The sequence below is a fragment of the Fukomys damarensis genome, unplaced genomic scaffold (assembly GCF_012274545.1).
Source record: "Fukomys damarensis isolate Sample0158 unplaced genomic scaffold, DMR_v1.0_HiC HiC_scaffold_39, whole genome shotgun sequence".
In the NCBI taxonomy this organism is placed as follows: domain Eukaryota; kingdom Metazoa; phylum Chordata; class Mammalia; order Rodentia; family Bathyergidae; genus Fukomys; species Fukomys damarensis.
The window spans coordinates 63679242-63687100 of NW_022900951.1; the positions used below are offsets into that span (position 1 = coordinate 63679242).

The 7859-nt window shown below is 37.8% G+C and overlaps 1 pseudogene; it reads right to left on the minus strand.

Annotated features, from left to right (window-relative positions):
• Nucleotides 1-2458: 2458 nt before the first annotated feature.
• On the minus strand, nt 2459-7251 carry LOC104854382 (annotated as a pseudogene).
• Between the last annotated feature and the right edge of the window lie 608 nt (nt 7252-7859).

Genomic DNA, 7859 nt, shown 5'->3' on the forward strand with positions numbered 1-7859 from the left:
TTCCTACCCAGGAGAAAAGGATGTCTTTAAATTTTCTGATATCCTCATCAATCTCTTTTTTCAGAGTTCTGTAGTTTTCAGAGTAGAGGTCTTTGTTTTCTTTTGTTAGGTGGATTCCTGGGTATTTCAATTATTTGGATGCTACTGTGAAAGGAACTGATTTCCCCACTTCTCTCTCAATGAGTCTGTTTTTTGTGTACAGAAAAGCTATTGATTTTTGTGTGTGGACCTTATATCCAGCTACTTTACTGAATTTGGTTATTAAGTCTAGAAGGCTTTTGATGGAGTTCTTAGTGTCTTCTGTATAGAGTATCATGCCATCTGCAAATAATGAAAATTTTATTTCTTCATTTCCTATATTTATTGGTTTTATTTCTTTCTATTGTCTAATTGCTGTGATTAATGTTCCTATAACTATATTGAACAGGAGTGGCGATAGTGGACATCTTTGTCCTGTTCCTGATTTTAGTGTGAAGGATTTGATTTGTTGACCATTTAGTATGATGTTGGCTGTTGGTTTTTCATAGATGGCTTCTATCAGATTGAGGTAGAGACCATCTATTCCAATTGTCAATGTTGTTTTGATAGCTGTAGTTGTTGAACAGTCACACCTAATAGCCCAAGATGCTTTTTGATAGCCATGTGTAATTGTTCCCTCTAGAGGAGCAGACTATAAAAGGGTAATTTTAACTATTTCTAGGAATGGGTGCAGAAGGTAGGTTTGGGTGTAGAAAGGGACTAGGTAGCACATATTGGAGCTAAGTATATATTTTTAACAGGGCTCTAATCTGTCCTGCTGCAGATGTTTACCTATGACATTTTTTCCAATTTTGCCTGTAATCTTTGAACCATACTTAGTGATAGGCCTTTTTTTAGCACCTCAGTTAGCATATTTCTGATAATAGTCGCCAGCCTGGCAAGATGTTCTGAAGAGAAATCATGACAGGAGAGGCAGTCCTCTGGATCCAGGGGCTGTGCTTATACTTTAAAACTGTTTTTTAAATTTTGTTTAAAACTGTTGTTAAATTAATAAATTTCCCTAGGAATGTCTTGTTCTATCCATGAACTTATCTGTGCTTTCAAAACCAATTAGTCTGTCCTGTGCCATGAAAACAAGTCAGCATCATCCTTGAAGGGAGAGGGAAATAAGATAATTTAATCTGTAGTTCTGCCTAAGGACTGATAGGCAGATAAATTGGGACTAAACCTTTTATATTTATTTTAGAGCATTTTAGGATTAAATCTAGATGAGTTTTTTTTAAATGTGGCCCAGAGATAAATAAAATTTAGCTTTACTTTGCAAGGATCTTGGGGAGGGAAAACTTAGAACTCTGGAAGCTTGGTCCTGAAATCCAGCAGTCACAGAGGACAGAATTGCCTTAAACCTAACACTGTTGAAAGCTATGTGCTTGTTTTGTTGTTGTTGTTGCTTTTGGGGGGCATACAGGGCAGTGCAGTCATGAAGGAAGAGTAATTCTAATTATGCCAAAAGAACTAAATCCTAACCATCTCAGGTACAAAATAATAATTAAGATCAAGAGCTTTTCCCGCAGTGGATCTCTAATCTTTAACAAAACATATCTTCAGAGACAAGAGATATGGTTTGCTCAACTGTCTTTCCAAGCAGAAAATTAAACCAATAATCAAAGAATCTTAATGACTGATTTTTAGCCTCTTAAAAGATAGTGAGAGAGAAAGTGAAAGGGTTAATCAAATTTACAGGGTAAAATATTGGTGTCTGTCTTTTGGGTTTCTCAGCTGATAGAGAGATCACACAATCTCACTATATCCTGCTATCTAAAAGCAACAAAAGCCTGTGAAACCTAGGAAAACCCTTACCTGTTTTAGAGTCTTGGGCTGTGGGAGGAAAATAACTGCTTTTTTTTTTAACTATACAGAATATGAAGGTTTATTTTTAAAAAGTTTACATCTTTTAACCAGGTTACACATGATTACTTAATGTAACAGTACCTTCTGAAAAAAATAGGTTACGTAATACTTAGAAAAGCAAGCAACAATCCTGTGCTCTAAAAATTAGACAGGAGGCTTTTTAAGCCTACATAGCCTTCAAAATGGAGGCCAACAATGCTTGGTGACAGGAATGTCCAGAGCCCGACACCACAGCACCAATGCTATAAATTACCCACTACCACACAGCTGGAAACTGTGCCTTGTATTCACACAGACTTCAACAAAATTGCTTTCAAATTTATATTGCTGCCACCAAAAAGTAATGTTGAATGATACACAAAACTATTAAAAATTACAAAATAACTATTTAAACATTTTCTCTAAAATTGAGGAAAGCAATCATGTTGAATTTTTTAAAAAGAAAATAAAAAGTCTGACAGAACTCTCAGGCAGGTCAGAGAGTCCTCTTGTTAAGTAGTCAAATAAAGTTTATAGGAGGTTTCAATAAATTATTTTGAAACTATGGCAGAGAGCTCATTTTCAAAAATCACCGCGGAGGTTCATCCTTAAATGGTTTAAATCTAGAGCCACTTCCTCTTGGCATGGAACTGCCCCTATCTGTACAATTCTATTAATTGGAGATGCATTACTCAAGTGCTGGCTCATCATGTCTGTGCCTGTCCAGCTGCCATCCATTCTCCTGGTGTCACGGTAGCCAGGCCCTTGAGAAGGTGGACCATGCCACTTTTTCCTTGGTCCGTTTGTGTTCTTTCCATGGTGGTCGACCCTGCATCGTTATTCAGGGTATTGCTGGGCTCCACTGTCTTGGTATGAGATGACTCCTCTGTCGCTCACTCAGCTGCCATACCCCAAAACGTTACTGGAACTTCCAGGTGGAGCACCTCTCACGCTGTTTTGGTCTGTCTCTCCAGGAGGGTGTACTCTGGCTTTTCAACTAGTGTGTCCTGCTGCTTGTCATCAGACGTGTTCCCTTCGCCCTTCCAGGACCCTGGTCTGAAAGAGTTGGGCCCAGCCTCCTGGGGGTGTCTCGGGTGCACCATGATGGGCCTATTGTGCAGGATCACTATTCTCCTCTCATCTTGCTCCCCTTGCACATCTCTTCTGTTTGTATCTCCAAGTTCATTTCATGGAGGAGGAAGCTCATTTCTTCTTGAGTCACTGAACATTTGGGGGTGTCTCTCAAAGCTGGGATCTTCTGCTTGTTCAGGAGGCCATGCTTTTTTCCCTTCATTCTGACCATAAAAGCATTCCCTCCTATCTAAAGAGGAAGACTGTACCACTGAAATGTCAGGAAACCTACCACTCTCCCAGTGATCAAAGTCATTAAATCTATTCTGTTGGTGAGGATAGTCTCATCTGTGGCTGAATTGGGCATCTGTATCTAGAGACAACTTTTTATTCTCTTTCCAGTAAGGATCACCTTGACTATGATTTATATCACATGGGCATTTCAGAGAATTTCTTTTTTCTTTTTCATAATGAAGCTGCTGCTGTCACCTTCTGAGTTCTTCTCACTCTCAAGCAATCCTTTCAGCTTCCTTATGCCATTCCTGTTCAATAAAATGTGTTCCCTTTCCAAGCTTCCCCACTTCATTTTTCCCATTCTTTCTTTTTCTTTCATTTTTCTTTTTGCTACCAAGGATCAAACTCTGGACCTTGCTTTTGTGAGGCAGGAGGTGACACCACTGAGCTAAATCTCCAGCCCTCTAGTTTTGCCTTTCAATTTCTAGGTGCTTTCTCTATCTCTCTGTAAGAGAGGAAGATCACATAAACTCTAGGAAGCTGTTGAAGAGAAGAGGAGAAGACAAAACAAAATATACACAAGAACAGAACAAAGTAACCACAGTAGGGAGGCTAGACTGTAATCACTTTCTTTTAAAAATAATGGCAATTGAGAGAAGGAAAAAGAGAAGAAAAGGAAAAGAAAGAAAATTAATTTGAATTAGGAGTGGAACGGGAACAAAAAGGAAGAGATATAAAGATCAAGGTGGGAGAGAGAGAGAGAGAGAAAAAAATAAGAAAAAGAAGATTACAGTGTGAAATAGGAAGAAAGGGGCTAAAGATGTAGAGGAAATGGGAAGGGTAGGGGAAAGGTAATAAGGGAAAAGGAAAAAAACATGAGAAAATGAAAAAAATTGAAATAAAGTATTTGCAAATAGGGAAGGGAGGTGGGGGTGAAGGGAGGGCAGGGATAAGGGGAAAAAATGAGAACCAAGACCTGTCATGCATGTAAAGGTACAAGATCCCAGTAATGAATGTAACTGTACTGTATACCTAAAATGTACTAATAAACTCAATGAGAAAAAAAGAAAAAGAAGATTAAAGATAAGAAAATAAAAAAGAAGATCAAAACAGGAAAAATTTGAGAAAAGAAAAAGATAGATTAAAATGTAAATAATTACAGATAAGAGAAAAGTATTACTTTGAAATAAAAAATACAAATAGAAATAGAGGGCCTCCTTCAGGGTATGCCGCTGTTGACACAATAGCATGAGCAGGTTTGTGCAGATCTAAGATAATTAGTCTCAGTAAGCCAGCAGCTGTCCCTGAGGTTCAGGCTGATTTCTGGCTGCAAGGCCCAAGTTGAGATCTCTGACCTCATGCTGGTTTGAACTCTGCAAGTTTCTACTGATGATTTCATCTGTCTTTTCCCAGAAGTTAGACCAGGTTCTGATATGAGGTGCTGATTCCTCTGATTTAACAACTATGGTGTTGTGGTGTGCCTTTATCACAGATATTTTCTTTACTTTTCCAGTGGGCTTCAATTTTCATCTAGGAGCCCCAGAGAGGCCCTCTTTCACTTGCTTTTTAGGGGGTATGGACACCACTGTGTTGGCGCCAGTGTGGCTGGGCTCCCCTGCTGTGTTGGGCCAAAGGGGCCGGCCTACCAGAGGGTCAGGAGCTGCTTCTGTTCTCCTCTGTTGCTCTGCAGTGAAGAGCTCTGTGATCTTATCTTCCCAGGAAGCTCATGTCCTTACTGCCTTAGGTAATCCAAATCTACAAGTTATAACTGATTTCAGCCATAACAATCATGTTTAAAGAAGAAAACACTGCTAGCAATAATCAAGAGACCTAAACCACTACATTTAAATTTTTTAACAGAGAGTGAGGAAAATAGGTCAGTGTTCAAATTAGAGCACATTTTACCTGTAAAAGAGATCAACTCTAGAGACAGATAGAGTCAAGTATATGGCTTGAAGGGATTCTTCCCTGGGTCCTAGGGCAAAGAAGCCTCTGAGAAAATTCTGCTACCTACATAATTCACTTTGGCAACTGTAGTGTCATGACAAAGCTGCACATTGTTCAAGGTCCATTCTAAAATCACTAAGTATCTGACACTCACAGGTTAAATTTATGTTCATTACTTAGCAACCACAATTCATGTTCATTAAAGGTATATATTGTCAGTTTCCTAAGCATGCATGAAGGAAGAGAAAGGCTGACTAAAATCCCTTTCTAGTCTTGTTAGCATGTGAAAACACAAATGTAAGTTGCTAGCTGATTGCTTTTTTCCTCCATGTAAGACAAAACAGTTCATGTACGTTGTCTTAGCCTGACTTCCTTGAAGGAGATGAGGTCTGACTATAAGGGGGTTCTAAAGTCAAATCCTAATAAGTTGGAGAAAAGTTTAAGTGGAGTTTCTAACTCACTAGAAGAGAGAAAAAATTCAAATAAAAGCTTAAGACTTCTAAACATTCAAAATTATTTCATAGCATTTTACAATTCTACAGTAAAAGCTTCAAAGCCAATAACTTATTAGTGAAAGCACTTTCCTCTCCTATGACAGAGAGAGAGAGAGGGAGAGAGAGAATAGTCTAAACCTGTAACTCAACTCTTAACCAAGAATTAAGATAGGGCTCTGATGACATCATTTCAGGTGACTCTTTGACAGGGGATACCTGATAATCATTCAGTGAGTTAACTTTCACCTCACTGAGGAATACACATAGGGATGATACATATGTGCAGATTTTCTACTGATTACTTCACTGGGCTGTCAGGACCTAGCATCTGCTGAGAGACCTTTGGATGCTGTCAGAGTAGCCTTGGCCATGACACCTCAGTTGTTACCTCAGTTTTTACTAGTTCCACACAATTAAAGATCTGTCTCTGGAAAGGAATCCAGTTGCCTATCTGATCAATATTCTTCTATTGGCCATTTGCTTCAATGGGGATGGGGATTCACCAGAGGTCAAATGGAGAAACATTTCCCCTGCTTTGAATTTGGCAGCTACCCTAAAGGCAATTACTAGCTGGCCAAGTAAGCGGTGCTTGTTTGAGTGCCCTATGAGAGAAAGATAAATGTTTGAATTGTCTTTACCTGAGATGATTTCATAAAAGACCCATTTTGCAGCATTTTCTAAATTTTCTTTTAGTTACTATGAAAGTCTGCTAGGTGGTGCTCTAACACTTCTTTTCCACTACTGCTGTTGTCTAACAAAACAAATGCAACTTTAGCAACTACGTCCAAATGCAAAATATACAAAACAGGAATCAAATATAATTTTAACAAAGAACAATGTGTCATAAGAGAAACAAGCAATTTGCAAATATTAAAGACATATAACCTAAAATTTAAGACAATTTTGAAACAAAAGCCAGAGTCTATAAAACAAAAGGCTAGAATCTATAAAACAAAAGGCCAGAGTCTATGAAACAAAAGGTTAAAGTCTTTGAAGCAAATATGAGAAACTATGAAACAAAAGCAAATTCTTACCTACATCCAATTATATTGGTTGAAGACCTCCAAATTATATAGGGTGTATATACAGAATCCAAATAAGATAAATAATGTAAGGGAAATATTGTAATTCCCAGCCTGCTAGATATCTGAAATGCTGCATTCTTGTTCTCTAAAACTGTATGAATTCTAGGAACAACAGAGATTAAGAGCAGGAAAAATTTATTGAAAGATAGCTTCTGTTTAAGAGAGGACCAAAAATGGGTTGCCCCTGAACTATTTTTTTTTTCTAAAGTGTGTATATATTTTCTGGGGACTCTGTATGTGGATTTTGGTTATTTGATGTTGTATTAGTCAGCTTTCCATTATTGTGACAAAAACACTAAATAATCAATTTATACAGAGGTAAGGTTTATTTTGGCTCATAGTTTCAGAGGTTTCAATCCATGGCTGACTGGCTTTTTACTTTTCAGCCTGTGGTATGGCATCAAGTGGTAGAAAGGGCTGCACACTTCATGACAGTTTGAAAGCAAAAAGAGGAAAAGGAAGGGGCTAGATTTCCCATATTTCCTTCAAGGGCATGATCCAAATATTCTACTTTTCTTTCACTAAGATTTACCTCTTAAAGGCTTCCCCATGCCCCGATAGCTCCAGCAGATGGAACCAAACTTTTAACACATGGGCCTTTGGGAAACATTCTAGGTCAAATATTTATGTTGTTTCTATATACTCTACCTTTTATAGCACTTTTAACTTCACAGTACAATAGAGCAGAAGGCTACAGAGATACCTCTCTTTTCCACAGATGTATAGCTTCTCCCATTATCCACATCCCCCACTGGAGCAGTATATTTGCTACAATTAATGAATCTACATTGATATATCATTATCACTCAAAGTCCACCCTGTTCATAGGGCTAATGTTTGGTATTTTACGCTCCATTAATTTGAAGACTTTTATACTTGCATTATATGATAATTGCAGTATCATATAAATCCTCTGTGCACATTTTATTAATCATTCCCTTACCTCTAATCCCTAGAAGCCACTGACCTTTCTATTGAATACATACTTTTACCTTTCCCTGAATGCCATATAGTTATGTAGTGTGTAGTTTTTTATGGCTTTTTTTACTTGACATAATGGACTTAAATTTTCCTCATGTCTTTTCATGGTTTGATAGCTCATTTACTTTCAATGCTTAATAATATTTCATTTATGAATGTACCATTTCTTGTCCATTGG